General features: G+C 45.5%; 1 long non-coding RNA gene across 1 annotated transcript; it reads right to left on the reverse strand.

Annotated features, from left to right (window-relative positions):
- Nucleotides 1–7,643: 7,643 nt before the first annotated feature.
- LOC130356045 (uncharacterized) lies at nt 7,644–16,829 on the reverse strand. The gene is made up of 4 exons (XR_008888753.1): nt 16,651–16,829; nt 15,498–15,579; nt 8,443–8,487; nt 7,644–8,208 (listed from the first exon to the last, which is right to left on the reverse strand). It is a non-coding gene; the product is annotated as an uncharacterized LOC130356045 (long non-coding RNA).
- Between the last annotated feature and the right edge of the window lie 337 nt (nt 16,830–17,166).

Here is a 17,166-nt window from a genome sequence, read left to right on the forward strand (position 1 = left end):
ACTAACAGAATTAGAGTAAAAATGTAACACAGTAATAACAAAAGGGATCCTATTAACTTTCCTTTTGCTAAGTTTTATAGTTAATGGAGGTGATCTCTATAAAGTGCACTGGCTTATCTATGATACTGACAGTGTTCATAACTGCTACAAAGGCAAATGGTGGAACAAGGCTACACAATAATTTTTCTTTTACCTACTATTGCATAGTACTAACATCCAGCTGCCACCAAAGGGAGTCCTCTGCATACTGATTAATATAGCCCCCTTAAACTCTATACCAAATATAGAAATCCAAATGTTGTCGGTTCCCTCTAGTGGTAGCTGTATTAAGCAAAAATAATAGACTGTATTAAGTAAAAAAAAAAACATAATTCCCCACATACACAATGCATTTGGAAAGTTTTCAAAAAAATAGTATTCTTGCTTTCATTCATGTACCACTACCATATACATTCATAGTTCTTAATCTGTTGGGGACCAAGGCCGTACAGGCACGCCCTTGCTCCCTGGGTCCTATGGTGAGGGGACAGCCACACTGGTGATGCTCCTGAAGAATCTGATGATCCCCCTGGTGGGGTGGCAGGCCTCCTCGGTCCCAAGGGACAGCCGCTGCAAGTGATCAGCCAAGTCTTGAAATAATTGCACTGGGGCCGCAGCAACTTTCTGCTCCACTAGCGCCATCTTACTGCTCTCTCCATATGCACCGGTGGGCTCCGCCATGTCTGTACTCCTTTCGGCCATCTCCAAACTGAAGAGCGCTGGCCGCCTGGTCTCTTTTATAAGCAGTTCCACCTTGGCATGGAAATGACTACATGATGACCATACACAGGGACGGGATGCTGACCAGCGCGGGACATTTTTGCACGCTTCTGGGGTTCCTCCTTAACCCTTGCAGGTACAATTTGTAATGGAGCACATAGCAAGGCTTTGGCCAGAATTTTACACATGCAGCAATACAATTTTCTTCAACTACCCCCTTACTTTTTTTAGCGGCTCAGCAAAGCCCAATTTCACAGACAATGTCCCGTACACTTTTGGGCGCAATTTCGGTAACAGTTTGCGACAATTCCGAACACTTCTCTAAGCACATTTCTGAATAGGGGGAGGACTAGTGGCTTTTGGTATATACCCGTATCCTGTTGTGGGTAGCCTGGTGGTTAAATAGTTAAAGGCACACACCTATCCTGTTCGTGACGCCAAAGCTTGTGGTGACCACAGTGTTATGGTGGGACCACGGGGTGTAGCAGTGTAGGTAGCGGAATCATACAGTATTAACCCCTGGGGCAAGATGTTGTTAACCCCTAGTGTTCGTGATGCCAAGATGTGGTTGTATAGTGTAGGGTATCGCAGACAACCAATCCAAAACGGCATATAGTAAATGAGAGTCCAAAGCAGGGTTTTGATGCAACTGGAACTTTACTGAAGAAGGCAGTATAACAGTCTTTACAAATAGCCAACTTCCTAAGAGATGACTGGGACACAGGGAACCTCGCAGGCTTGCTTGGACTTGTAGTTGCAATAATAATGGTGCAGGCCACTGTACTTCGGTGATGACTTGGTAGGGACTGTAGAGACTTGACTTGTACTCACAGATTTGATGTGGCTACTAGTGTTGGTCGCGAATATCCGCAATGTGAATTTTATTCGCGAATATCGCATATTCGCGAATTCGCGAATATTCGCGAATATAGCACTATATATTCGTAATTACGAATATGAATTTTTTTTGTTGTTTTTTTTTCACAGTACACATCACAGTGATCATCCCTCTCTGCTTCCAGCTTGTGTGGTGTAAAGAAGGCTCTAATACTACTGTGTGAGACTGGCGTGCGAATTTTCGCATATCCGAAAATTTGCATATGTAAATGTTTTGTATATGCTAATTTTTGCATACGCAAATTTTTGCATATGCTAATTTTCGCATACGCGAATTGTTTTGCATATGCGAAAATAAAACGCTAATATTACGAATATGCGAATTTAGCGAATATATGACAAATATTCGTCCATATATTCGCGAAATATCGTGAATTCGAATATGGCCTATGCCGCTCAACACTAGTGGCTACAGACTTTTAGGCTTTGGCCTAGCTATTCTGGACTTGACTTGTACAGGACTTGTGCTTGCTTGACTTGCAGGAACCAAGAGAGAGAATGTGGAGACCACAGCCCCTTATATATCAGGGGGCTGGCCTAAAGCCCATTGGTAGCTGGTTGTCTGAGGCTACCTGTGCCTCTGGAACTCTGGGTATATCATGTGATCTCCTATCACATGACATATCACATGACCTTAGGAAGGTCCTATACAGTGTAAACGTCCTAACAACCTTCACATATTACTTACATTCACTGTACAATACATATAATAGATGTACATACTTAATATACTATACAATACCATATCATGACTTAGGGGGACCCTGCAGGAGAGCCCTGTGGACCTGAGGGACTCTACCTCAGGGGACTTTAGGACTGTGCACACTTAGTGGACACCGTACCTCTGACTACCATCTTGATATTTGACCTAACCCTCTATTCTATTGCTGCTATCTGCTGCTTAAGGGTAGCATTACTTTATCTCACTTCATGCATATATTTTTTTCCTTATTATGTCTTTCACATGGTTTGATATACTTGTAACACAGAAATGTTTGTATTTTTTGTATTGTTTACTATGTATGTATAGGCACTTCATTTATATTAGTGGTTCTCTGTTTTGAGGGTTGGTCATCTTTTTCATTGTATTGAGCCATATTGGCTTCCCTCCTGTCTTGTAGGGTGGCTCTGTGTCAAGCCTTTTAAGTGTTTTTAAAAGTCTGTGTCTTTTTGTAATTGTTCTGCAATAAAATGATTTGATTTATCTTATTTCATTATTGGTGTGAACATTTATATGGTATCTTGTTTGCTCTTGGATTTTCTGTAGTATGTTTTGTATACCATTGTAGAAACCTTTACATATTAGGCTGAGCCCCCCCTTTTTTCTTTGTTGTTCAGAAGATAAAACTGGTCTGAATGTGACACAAGAAAGGAAGTTGTCCAGCACCAGGCAAATATAGGAATGCACTTGCTTTATTGATAATCCATATAAAATGTGTACAGAATAAAGCAAAAACACAACACATTTTGGACTTTTTTTAGATCATTTTGATTGTTCTAAATTTTGTGCAATTGCACCAAATTTACCATACTTGTGCAAGGCACATGATGCATTTTGTGCAAAGTTCTAAATCTCCACACAGTTCTATTTGTACACCTGAGCTGGACCACACAGGAAAAGTGGACACAGGGATTTTGTTCTATTGTTTTGAGGCTCGGATTCCATTGAGGTTTTTTGTCCACCAGCAAAAATGCCAGAAAAACTGTCACAGCTTTTTCCTGAGTTTTGTCAGCTTTTCTTGCGTTTTTGCTGGTGTGTGGAAACAGTCATTTTTGTACCCTGTGGCATTTTTTTTTTTACTGCCTTCGGGGTACCACTCCATCGGACAGATGCAGAGAGCCCGGTCCACAGTGTAAGGAGGTGAGGAGTGATGTATAACATATACAGGGTGCAGAGCATCCGTACTTACCTCCACCGGCTGTATAGTATACAGGGGTGCATAGTGTACCCATGTATACTATACAGGAGCCCAGCAAGGAAAGAGTTAACCCACACTGCTGCTGAGTAGTTCTGGGTTAAGTCTTTGTTTGTTTATAGAATAGATGACTGTATATACAGGATATAGTAGGCAGACATCATCAATTGGAGGCTCCCTATTTAGGAACACCCCAGGGAGAGCACCAAAAATTTACTAACCTTTTTTTTTTTTTTTCTTCTCATTTTAGATACGTGAATGCGGAGGACTACATCAGATTCGATGGATTGTGACGATGAACAGCGTTTTTGTAATTTTTTTTAGTTTTTTTTTTTTAAATGTCAATAAAAGGGGTTAACTAAGGCTGTGGGGGAGTGTTTTTTTTATCTAAAAAAAGTTTTCAATGTGCTGTGTTTTTTATAATTGAATTTTCAGGCTTAGAAGTGGAAGCCTCTTGTAGACAGAATCTATTACTAAGCCTGGGTGTAGCATAAGCCCCAAAACACACACGTTTTTTTTATTTATTTAAAAAAAAACACATAGAAGGAGATTTATCATTCTTTTCAAACATATGGCTTTTATCTGACAATTTTTTTAACTTACTCTTGCTTACATGTGACCTCTTTATCAAATAGTCGCACAACCTTAATAAATAAAAGTTTTCCCTTATGTTAATAGCCAAAGTTCTTTATCTACCTTATCTTACCAGAAGCATGCTAGAGAGTGACTGGGAGGGGGGGGGGCATACCGCATCAGGTGACACCCTGACTGGCTTGCCTGGCTCTGAATAGCTGCACTCCAACTATTCCTCAACACCCTCCTCAGAAAAAAAAAAATATTAAAAACATTGTTACGCCTTGCGCTCCGGGTCCCCGCTCCTCCCCGGAGCGCGTACGGCGTCTCTCTCTCCGCAGCGCCCCGGTCGGTCCCGCTGACCGGGAGCGCTGCCCTGTCATGGCCGTTGGGGATGCGATTCGCACAGCGGGACGCGCCCGCTCGCGAATCGCATCCCAGGTCACTTACCCGTTCCCGTCTCCTGCTGTCATGTGCTGGCGCGCGCGGCTCCGCTCTCTAGGGCGCGCGCGCGCCAGCTCCCTGAGATTTAAAGGGCCAGTGCACCAATGATTGGTGCCTGGCCCAATTAGCTTAATTGGCTCCCACCTGTTCCCTGGCTATATCTAGTCTCCTCCCTTGCACTCCCTTGCCGGATCTTGTTGCCATCGTGCCTTGTGAAAGCGTTTTGTGTGTTTAAAAGCCAGTGTACCAGAACTCCTGCTATCTCCCCTGACTACGAATCTTGCCGCCTGCCCCCGACCTTCTGCTACGTCCGACTTTGCTTCTGCCTACTCCCTTGTACCTCGCCTATCTTCAGCAGCCAGAGAGGTGAGCCGTTGCTAGTGGATACGACCTGGTCACTACCGCCGCAGCAAGACCATCCCGCTTTGCGGCGGGCTCTGGTGAAAACCTGTAGTGGCTTAGAACCGGTCCACTAGCGCGGTCCTCGCCACCCCTCTCTGGCACAGAGGATCCACTACCTGCCAGCCGGCATCGTGACAGTAGATCCGGCCATGGATCCCGCTGAGGTTCCCCTGCCAGTTGCCTCAGATATCACCACGGTGGTCGCCCAGCAAGCCCGACAGATCGCCCATCTAACCCACCAGCTGTCGGAAGTGTCCACCATTGTGCACCAACATTCGCAACTTCTTCAGCAATCATCTCCTCCGCCAGCTCCTGCACCTCCTCCGCAGCGAGTGGCCACTCCTAGCCTCCGCCTGTCCTTGCCGGACAAATTTAATGGGGACTCTAAGTTTTGCCGTGGCTTTCTTTCGCAATGTTCATTGCACTTGGAGATGATGTCGGACCAGTTTCCCACTGAAAGGTCTAAGGTGGCTTTCGTAGTCAGCCTTCTGTCTGGAAAAGCCCTGTCATGGGCCACACCGCTCTGGGACCGCAATGACCCCGTCACCGCCTCTGTACACTCCTTCTTCTCGGAAATTCGAAGTGTCTTTGAGGAACCTGCCCGAGCCTCTTCTGCTGAGACTGCCCTGCTGAACCTCGTCCAGGGTAATTCTTCCGTTGGCGAGTACGCCATACAATTCCGTACCCTTGCTTCTGAACTTTCCTGGAATAATGAGGCTCTCTGCGCGACCTTTAAAAAAGGCCTATCCAGCAACATTAAAGATGTTCTGGCCGCACGAGAGACTCCTGCTAACCTGCATGAACTCATTCATCTAGCCACTCGCATTGACATGCGTTTTTCTGAGAGGCATCAAGAGCTCCGCCAGGAAAAAGACTTAGATCTCTGGACACCTCTCCCACAGTCTCCACTGCAATCTGCGCCTAGGCCTCCCGCCGAGGAGGCCATGCAAGTGGATCGGTCTCGCCTGACCCTGGAAGAGAGGAATCGCCGTAAGGAAGAGAATCTTTGTCTGTACTGTGCCAGTACTGAACATTTTTTGGTGGAGTGCCCAATCCGTCCTCCACGTCTGGGAAACGCACGCTCGCACCCAGCTCTCGTGGGTGTGGCGTCTCTTGATGCTAAGTCGACTTCTCCACGTCTCACGGTGCCTGTTCGGATTTCTACGTCAGCCAGCTCTCCCCTCTCAGCCGTGGCATGCCTGGACTCTGGAGCTTCTGGGAATTTTATTCGGGAGTCCTTAGTGAATAAATTCCGCATTCCGGTGACCCGTCTTGTCAAGCCACTCCACATTTCCGCGGTCAACGGAGCCAGATTGGACTGCACCGTGCGTTATCGCACGGAGCCCCTCCTAATGTGCATCGGACCTCATCACGAGGAAATTGTATTTTTTGTCCTTCCTAATTGCACTTCTGAAGTTCTCCTTGGACTACCCTGGCTTCAACACCATTCCCCAACCCTGGATTGGTCCACTGGGGAGATCAAGAGTTGGGGTCCCTCTTGTTCCAAGGACTGCCTTCAACCGGTCCCCAGTACTCCCTGCCGTGACCCTGTGGTTCCTCCTGTATCCGGTCCCCCTAAGGTCATTAAGGACTCTGCCTGCCACAAGAAATACCTCTCCCCCCCTCCCAGTCCCATCAGGCAAACCTCTGTGTCCCCTCTTGGCCCTCGTCCTGGTGTCACACTGCCCCGTGCCAAGTCTCGCCCTCTGCCCTCCCTCCCCATCCCTACTCCTGCTGTTCCGCCTGCTGTTGAGGAATCCCTCCATCCTTTCCCGGTGTCCTCATCCCAGGGGAGGCAGTTACCAGACAAAGAGAAGGGGAGACCTAAGGGGGGGGGTACTGTTACGCCTTGCGCTCCGGGTCCCCGCTCCTCCCCGGAGCGCGTACGGCGTCTCTCTCTCCGCAGCGCCCCGGTCGGTCCCGCTGACCGGGAGCGCTGCCCTGTCATGGCCGTTGGGGATGCGATTCGCACAGCGGGACGCGCCCGCTCGCGAATCGCATCCCAGGTCACTTACCCGTTCCCGTCTCCTGCTGTCATGTGCTGGCGCGCGCGGCTCCGCTCTCTAGGGCGCGCGCGCGCCAGCTCCCTGAGATTTAAAGGGCCAGTGCACCAATGATTGGTGCCTGGCCCAATTAGCTTAATTGGCTCCCACCTGTTCCCTGGCTATATCTAGTCTCCTCCCTTGCATTCCCTTGCCGGATCTTGTTGCCATCGTGCCTTGTGAAAGCGTTTTGTGTGTTTAAAAGCCAGTGTACCAGAACTCCTGCTATCTCCCCTGACTACGAATCTTGCCGCCTGCCCCCGACCTTCTGCTACGTCCGACTTTGCTTCTGCCTACTCCCTTGTACCTCGCCTATCTTCAGCAGCCAGAGAGGTGAGCCGTTGCTAGTGGATACGACCTGGTCACTACCGCCGCAGCAAGACCATCCCGCTTTGCGGCGGGCTCTGGTGAAAACCTGTAGTGGCTTAGAACCGGTCCACTAGCGCGGTCCTCGCCACCCCTCTCTGGCACAGAGGATCCACTACCTGCCAGCCGGCATCGTGACAAACATAGTATGCCACACCATGAATATCCATACTCTGGAGGCTATTTTGTTTAATTTTGAGCCTGCATTTTGTGACATTGGTGGGTTGCTGCGCCGAGCCTGGAATTTACGTCAAGAAAGAAGACTTGGCAGCACCAAAAGACACATAAACAATAGTGAAGCCACAAAAAAAAAAAACGGCTCGGTACATTACCCACCCCAAAATGTGCACAGAGCTGTTTTACTATGGATGCTTCTTTTTTTTTTTTAAGGAAAAATTTTAGTGCCACATATGGGTCATTTACGCAGTCTGTAAAAATTTATACACAATTATTTTGTTCCTTATTCTATTTTAACACAACATTAATTTTAAAATTTAGTGGGTACGCCAGCATGCTCATGTCCTAAAATTAACAAGGTGTTCAGTGTGTATTTTCAACCTTACAATTAATAGTTATTAGTTATATAATAAATGTTGTTCTATAATTAACATTAACATTAATGTAGTAGCTTTGTTTCATGATGCAGAACAAGAACATTTGATAAAGTGGGTGTTAATGTCCTTTTCAGCAGACAGATGCACTTTCTGTAAGCCAGGTTGGACCTGGAATACATATGCGACTTTTAAAAGGAGATGCGACTTTTTTTTCTTCATAAATAGCAACTATCGCATTTCATAAATACATGACCACTGCAAAGTAAAAAAAAAAATGACTACATTAGCAGAGTTCAGAAATGTGCTGAAATAAGCAAAAATCAAAAAGTCGCAGCTTGTGTAAAAAATAATAATAATTCATAAGACGGCTTCCACTACTAAACCTGAAAATTCTATTATAAAAAACACGACACATTGAAAAAAAAATTATTTAAAAAATCACTCCCCTCATTAACCATTTTATTGAAATAAAGAAAAAACGCTGGTCACCATCTCAGTCCACTGAATCTGATGTAGTCCTCCACATTCACGTATCTGAAAGGAGAAGAAAAGAAAAACAAGAAATATGGGTTAATAAATTTTTTGCACTCTCCCCTGGGGAGAGCGCACTTAATGCAGCGTGTTCCCAAACAGGGAGCCTCCAATGATGGGAGTTGTAGTTTGGCAACAGCTGGAGTCTCCCTGTTTGGGAACACACTGCCAGAAAGGCTCTGTACCCATTATGCAAAACGCATGAGAACAGAGTCAGGCCTGGACTGTGTAGCCCTGCCCCTAATGATGTCATCATTAGGGGGCAGAGCAGTAAAGGTCACAGGAGGTCTCAGGAGTGGGACCCCCTTTCGATCTGTCCCTCTGCCCTTGGACTACTACTCCCATCATGGGACAGAGTCTGTCCCACGATGAGAGTAGTTATAGTACCGCAGCGCTGAGGGATGGCACTTGCACATGCACCGGCTGCGGGACTATTAGGACTACTACTCCCATCATGGACAGACTCCGTCCATGATGGGAGTTATAGTCCAGTAGCTGAGGTGCAGATCGCAGGAGGTCATTCTCCAGAGACCCACTGCGATCCGCATTTATTAAATTAACAAGCCAGCAGCACATGCAGCTACACTGCGCTCCTTGATGGCTCCAGGCAAGGAAGACTGTATACACTGTCATAATTCATAATCCCGGCTGCCAGGAGACGGGAGCTCTGATTGGTGAATAGCTATTCACCAATCAGAGCTCCCTTCGGTGAGGATTATGAAATATGACAGTGTATACAGGAGCCTGGGAGTTATAGTACTGGGGCTGAGGGGCAGATCACAGAAGGTCATTCTCCAGAGACCCGCTGCGATCCGCTTTTATTAACTGTACAAGCTCCCCGCCGGCTCCTGAATACAGCTCTCATAATTCATAATCCCCGTCGCCGGGAGACAGGAGCTCTGATTGATGAATAGCTTTTTTTTTTCCATTGTGACAGCATATACAGTATCTGACTGGGTACGCAGTGTAGCCGCATGTGCCACCGGCTTTTACAGTTAATGAATGTGGATCGCAATGGGTCTCTGGAGAATGAACCGGTGCGATCGGCCCCTGGACTATAACTCCCATCATGGGCAGAGTCTGTCCATGATGGGAGAAGTAGTCTTAACTGTCACGCAGCCGGGGAGGATGTGCAAGTGCCATCTCTCAGTGCTGTGGTACTACAATTACTCCCATCATGGGACAGACTCAGTCCCATGATGGGAGTAATTGTAGTTTAGAAATGTTGAGGGAGGGCTCCTGCATCCCCTGGCTGTCTCAGTATAACACTTTCCTACGTGTCCTTTTTGATGGCGTATTTTTGCATTGAAAAAAACGTATTTGTGCAAAAAAAATGCGTCTAAACAAAAAAACGCACATGATACATTAGTATACACTGTAAAAGGCATTCCACAATGCACATAAAAAAGAGCACTTGCTTTTTGCAGTATCAAAAAAGATGCACAAAAAAGACATGAAAGTCACTGCGCAAATTTTAGCGCAAAAAAAATACACAAGAAAAAGGGATAAACTCGATGATAAATTTTTGTAGATCTGGCAGGAGGTCTGGGCAGTATACCTGTGCGCATTCACTTATTTATTTATTTTTTGTCCCTGTGTCACTTTTTGCGTGTTGTGTGTCCACAGAATTGTTAGGATGCGGTAGACCTTCTGGGTGTCCCCCTAGGGGAGGTGTGTGTGGCCATCAGGTTCCGCACCTCCCTGCAAAAACCCTGAGTACTCCTGCATGGGCAGGGTACCGACCGTTTATGGCTCTGAAGGCAGATACCTTTGCTAACGCCAAGGGGGATGCCGGGAGCATTTGTGGTCCCTTAGTAGCTTTGGTGAAAAGGGACATCGAACATGGAACCTCGCAGATACTTTTTGGTCCGGAGGCGAAGAGTAAGGTTTTGTTGGGGGGCCTCTCTCCTGTAGGAGAATGGTTTGCGATAGACAGCATCCTTTGTGCCAGTTTTTTTTTAGTGTAACAGGTTTTGCACTTTTTCTTGCACTTTGGGTGATTCGAGAACACATTCCTCGGCTCTTAGAGAAAAAAAAAGAGTTAGTGATCTGAAATACTGAGCGACTGCTTTTGAGACTCTCAGCGGCCTGACGAAGCACCTAGTGGCATGATACGGCCAGTGCCCTGACATCTGAGCTCCCCCCGGAGTCATCTTCCGCCTCCCTGCTAGGACCGATTGTGTCCCGTGGATGAATATGTCCGCTTTGATCTGCCTCTAATCTGAAAACAGTGAGCGCTCCACTATTTGTCTCTTTATGTGAAGTTGGATTGGACTCTATCTCCTTTCAGCGTGTAGCGCCACCTTATCACCTGTACCTATCCGTGGTTGTTCAAGATTTGTGAAGTCTGTGAATTGTGCTGAGTGTTGTATGTTAGCGGCAGTGCTGGCTACATTTACTTTTCTCTTTGTGAAAACATGGTAATAAAAGCACATTACAATAATATATAACTTGGTAATCGGATAACCCCATTAAATGGGTACTCTCATAAAAAAAAAATTATTAAATAGATAAAAAATATTTTATTTATAATTATACATTTATATTATAAATTTATAATATTTTATAATATATTTTATTTAAAAAAAAATCATGTTTTATGTGTGTTTTACGTTTGTAAACCTGGCCACTAGGTGTCACCCTATACGGCTCTTTTCTCTCCCTGACGTTCAGCACGTTTGGACCAACGCTGGCCGGGTTCACATGAATGAGGAGAGGGAGATGCAAGGCGGTGGGGATATTTAAATTTTTTGCGGCACACGCGCACGAGCACTGTTTTCTACACAGGCAGAGAGCGAGTACAGTGCCGTCTCCACATTCATTGCAGCGCGCGAGCTGCAGGAAAGAGAGAGGGGATGGGCGGAAGCGAGCCCCGGCCAGGCTTCAGATGACGTCGCGCATGTCGGGTCCGCCCACTTCCTGCCCTCACCAGAGAGCTCAACTCTGAGCTCCTGCAGCCTTTCTTCTAAAGGTATTTTTATGGGGATTTGGGCAGAAATACAGACAGGGATAGATGTAGTTAGTGTCAGGGACAGATAGGGAGGGGGAATAGAGAAATTTAATTTAGTGATAGCTACTCTTTAAGGATGTGGAATTAATGTTTTACTGGTACACTAAGGGAGAATCATAAAGACCTCTGCTTAGGAAAAGTTGCCCATAGCAACCAATCAGATTGCTTTTTTTTTTCAGAGGCCTTTTCAAAATTGAAAGAAGCAATTTGATTGGTTGCTATGGGCAAGTGGTCGATTTTTCCTCTGCACAAGTTTTGATTAATCTCCCTCACTGTGTGAAAATTCCCCTGAAGCTGTCTTCTTTTCTCCAGTTTCCGAGCGTCATTTACACATTAGTGTTGCTCGCGAATATTCGCAATGCAAATTTTATTCGCGAATATTTGCGAATATAGCACTATATATTCGCAATTATGAATATTCGTTTTTTTGTTTTTTTTTCTTCACAGTACACATCACAGTGATCATCCCTCTCTGCTTCCAGCTTCTGAGGTGTAAAGAAGGCTCTAATACTACTGTGTGAGACTGACGTACGAATTTTCACATATGCAAATTTTCGCTTATGTTAATTTTCGCATATGCAAATTTTCGCATATGCAAAAATAAAATGTGAATATTACGAATTTGCTAATTTAGCGAATATATGACGAATATTCATCCATATATTCACGAAATATCGCGAATTCGAATATGGCCTATGCCGCTCAACACTATTACACACATGAAAACGTGGAGACTTGCACAGAGCAATCTCCCATAGGTGGTTGACATGCTCCATGTAGAAGGAGAGCTGGGGCCCCTTACAGGAGATCATGGGGGGCACAGTAGTCGAACCCCCCGCGATCTGACACTTACCTCCTATCCTTAGGATAGGGAATAAGTTTTTGTATCCCAGAGTACCTCTAAATTTTCCTCTCAGGTATCTCGGAATCTCTCCAGGGAAGAGATCTAAGGGGATACTACTACTCACCACGTCTGCTTTCCCTGCGATATTCTGTATATTACAACACGCAGGGGAAGCCCAAAAAACCTGGGGGGATAGCATTGAGACGTTGAAAAAAGGCGGAGTCATAAAAGGGGAGGGGCTAAAAGGGGAGGGGCTAAATGGGGCGGGTCAATACAGGCTCCTCATCACAGGTACCTTCAGGAAGCAGTGAATTCAAGGGATAGGAATCTGTCAGGACTGTGGGAGGTAGGCTGTGTGTGAGGTCAGTGTAGGCACTATTGGTATCATTTTCATATACCCGGTATATTGTTATATAATTGCACAAATCTAACAGCAGCCATAGGAAAGCTGAGTGAAAAATATTATTGCAGCCATATTTTTTCCACCCAGCTTTCCTAGGCTTCAAAACAGCCAAGTTTGCCTACATATGCGGTAACACCTAAAATATAATTGCACAAATCTAACAGCAGTCATAGGAAAGCTGAGTGAAAAATACTATTGCAGACATATTTTTTTCCACACAGCTTTCCTAGGCTTTAAAACAGCCAAGTTTGCCTACATATGCGGTAACACCTAAAATATAATTGCACAAATCTAACAGCAGTCATAGGAAAGCTGAGTGAAAAATATTATTGCAGCCATATTTTTTCCACCCAGCTTTCCTAGGCTTCAAAACAGCCAAGTTTGCCTACATATGCGGTAACACCTAAAATATAATTGCACAAATCTAACAGCAGCCATAGGAAAGCTGAGTGAAAAATACTATTACATTCATATTTTTTCCACCCAGCTTTCCTAGGCTTCAAAACAGCCAAGTTTGCCTACATATGCGGTAACACCTAAAATATAATTGCACAAATCTAACAGCAGTCATAGGAAAGCTGAGTGAAAAATATTATTGCAGCCATATTTTTCCACCCAGCTTTCCTAGGCTTCAAAACAGCCAAGTTTGCCTACATATGCGGTAACACCTAAAATATAATTGCACAAATCTAACAGCAGCCATAGGAAAGCTGAGTGAAAAATATTATTGCAGCCATATTTTTTCCACCCAGCTTTCCTAGGCTTCAAAACAGCCAAGTTTGCCTACATATGCGGTAACACCTAAAATATAATTGCACAAATCTAACAGCAGCCATAGGAAAGCTGAGTGAAAAATACTATTACATTCATATTTTTTCCATCCAGCTTTCCTAGGCTTCAAAACAGCCAAGTTTGCCTACATATGCGGTAACACCTAAAATATAATTGCACAAATCTAACAGCAGTCATAGGAAAGCTGAGTGAAAAATACTATTGCAGCCATATTTTTCCACCCAGCTTTCCTAGGCTTCAAAACAGCCAAGTTTGCCTACATATGCGGTAACACCTAAAATATAATTGCACAAATCTAACAGCAGCCATAGGAAATATTATTGCAGCCATATTTTTTTCACCCAGCTTTCCTAGACTGTCTCCAGAACAGCAAAGTTTGCCTAAATATGTGGTAACATATATTTAGGCAATGTTTGCTGTATTGAAGTCTAGGAAAGCTGGGTGAAAAAAATATGGCTGCAATAATATTTCCTATGGCTGCTGTTAGATTTGTGCAATTATATTTTAGGTGTTACCGCATATGTAGGCAAACTTGGCTGTTTTGAAGCCTAGGAAAGCAGGGTGGAAAAAATACGGCTGCAATTATATTTCTCACAGGAATCCTACTAGGAAAGCTGAGTGATTCCTGTGAGAAATATAATTGCAGCCATATTTTTTCCACCCAGCTTTCCTAGACTTCAATACAGCAAACATTGCCTAAATATATATTACCACATATTTAGGCAAACTTTGCTGTTCCGAAGACAGTCTAGGAATGCTGGGTGAAAAAAATATGGCTGCAACTATATTTCCACAGGAATCACTCAGCTTTCCTAGTAGGATTCCTGTGAGAAATATAATTGCAGCCATATTTTTTCACCCAGCTTTCCTAGACTTCAATACAGCAAATATTGCCTAAATATATATTACCACATATTTAGGCAAACTTTGCTGTTCCGAAGACAGTCTAGGAAAGCTGGGTGAAAAAAATATGGCTGCAATAAAATTTCTCATAGGAATCATCATTCACTCAGCTTTCCTAGTAGAAAGCTGAATGATGATGATTCATGTGAGAAATATCATTGCAGGCGGGCGGGCGGCCATAGATTAAGCTGGAGCAGCAGGAGCTACCTTGCAGGCGACCGTCTTGGTGAAGGGCTCTTTTCCAACTGCGACACAGCTCTTCTTTGGCGGGCAAATAGAGCTACGCTGCAGTACATAACTGCGCACAGGCACGTTGCCTCACTCATCCCCCAGAATTCATTACTTTCTTAAAGGGAAAGTAATGAATTAATACGTGCAGGCCGCAGGCATCAGCGGGGCCTGCCGAAGAATACAGGTAGTATAGGGTTGCCACCTTTCCCTCAGAAAAATACCGGTTGTGGGTGTGGCTATGTGGGAGTGGAGCTATAAAAAAAGGGGAGGGGCCCGATTGCACAGAGGACGAGGGATCAGGGGTTTGAGAAATGGCATGGGGGATGGGGGATGGGGGGGGGTAAAGAAATGGCACAGGGGATGGGATGGATACAATATATATGCGGGGGGAACTTTCCTATATCGCACAAAAAAATTACATTTAGAGAATAAAACTTACAATTGAAAATAACATTTATTTAACAACAGGCAATAAATTTAAGGGGATACCCAGCAAATATAAATATAATATAAATACATTTGACAACCTCACCAAATAGTGCAAATGCAAACATTTTAACAGCTCCTCTGTATACACACTACCAACAACAAAAAATAGGATGAAAAAAATCATCAAAACCAAATTGATACCGATAAAGCCCTCATATAGCTCTGTAGGTGGAAAACGGAAAATGTTGTACTGAATAAAACCACTATACACAGACCAGTATACTATAAAGGATCTGTATACAATATAAGTGATTATATACAGGACCATATGGCAGTAGATAACAGCTGTACACAGGATCTGTATACCATATAAGTGATAACAGTTACATTTTGGGACTCACAATTACGTCTTTTCTGATCAGCGACGTCCTCTTTCCTTTTCTTCTCCGTCCGGATAAGACCGCCATGTGAATCTCTTAACATCTGCAGGAAAAACATGTGAGACTCGGTATATATTCAGTGCCCTCCTCTACACAATCTATCCATCTATAGGCCCACAAACTGTAATAAAGCCCTCCTTTGTGTCCTGCACAGTAAAAGGGCAGGTAGGTAGGTAGCCAGGTAAATAGGTAACTAGATAGGTAGATCAGGAAGCCAGATATGTAGGTAGGTGACAAGCCAGGTAGGTAGGGGGCTAGCTAGGTAGTTAGGCAGCCATGTATGAATGCCAGGTACATAGTTAGATAGCCTGGTATGTAGGTAAGTAGTTAGGCATCCAGGTATAAAGTTAGGGAGCCCCCCCAATAAGCATAGGCAGTTACACCCCCCCCCCCTGTTCCCTATAGGCATAGGTATAGGCAGTTAGCCCCCCCCCCTCTCTCTCTTCCCCATAGGTATTGGCAGTTACCCCCCTCCCTCTCTTCCCCATAGGTATAGGCAGTTACCCCCCCCTTTCTTCCCCATAGGTATAGGCAGTTACCCCCCCCTCTTCCCCATAGGTACAGGCAGTTACCCCCCCCCCTCTTGCCCATAGGTATTGGCAGTTACCCCCCTCCCTCTCTTCCCCATAGGTATAGGCAGTTACCCCCCCCCTTCTTCCCCATAGGTATAGGCAGTTACCCCCCCCCTCTTCCCCATAGGTATAGGCAGTTTACCCCCCCCCCTTCTTCCCCATAGGTATAGGCAGTTACCCCCCCCCCCCTCTTCCCCATAGGTATAGGCAGTTACCCCCCCTCTCTTCACCATAGGTACATAGGTATAGGCAGTTACCAACCCCCCCTCTCTTCCCCATAGGTACATAGGTATAGGCAGTTACCCCCCCTCTCTTCACCATAGGTACATAGGTATAGGCAGTTACCAACCCCCCCTCTCTTCCCCATAGGTAGGGGGAATTGCCACAGGGGAATTGGGGTGGGTGGGGTGGAATTCAGAGACACACACACACACACTAGCTGACAGTGTCAGACACACAAACACTGACACACACACACACTGGCCGACAGACACACAAACACTGACACACACGTAGTAACAGACACACACAGACACACTTACCTACTACCGCAGCACCTCTCCAGTCTCCTCTCAGTCTCGGCGAGTGACGTGACGTCCTGCGCGGGTCTGCGGAGTGACGTCACTTCCGCAACGTCCCTCCACAGATCCAGCCACCCGGCCGCACAGCATTGCACAGTGCCAGGTAAAGTTTTAGACTGGGACTGGGAGACAGGGACAGCCTCAGAGTCAGACAGGGTGCTGTGCTGAGCGGCATGGTGCGGGCGTGCGGCCCCCACCCCCGCTCAGCAGCGCCGGCACCGAACAGAACAGGAGTTTTTTTTTTTTTAGGTTAGTGTGATCACAGTGAATGAAACTTACCGGCACAGCCCGGAATCTGAATGAAAATACCGGCTGTGGCGGTAAAATATCGGCAGGGTGGCAGTGTCAGTGTCAGTCCGGTAAGAACATTTTAAATACTACTACCATTGGTAGTAGTATTTAACATTTTCTTACCGGACTGACACAAACACAGTAGTAGTAGCGGCGGCGGGCAGCGAGCGGTGAGCGGGGGGGGGA

Source organism: Hyla sarda, chromosome 2, assembly GCF_029499605.1.
Source record: "Hyla sarda isolate aHylSar1 chromosome 2, aHylSar1.hap1, whole genome shotgun sequence".
Lineage (NCBI taxonomy): Eukaryota > Metazoa > Chordata > Amphibia > Anura > Hylidae > Hyla > Hyla sarda.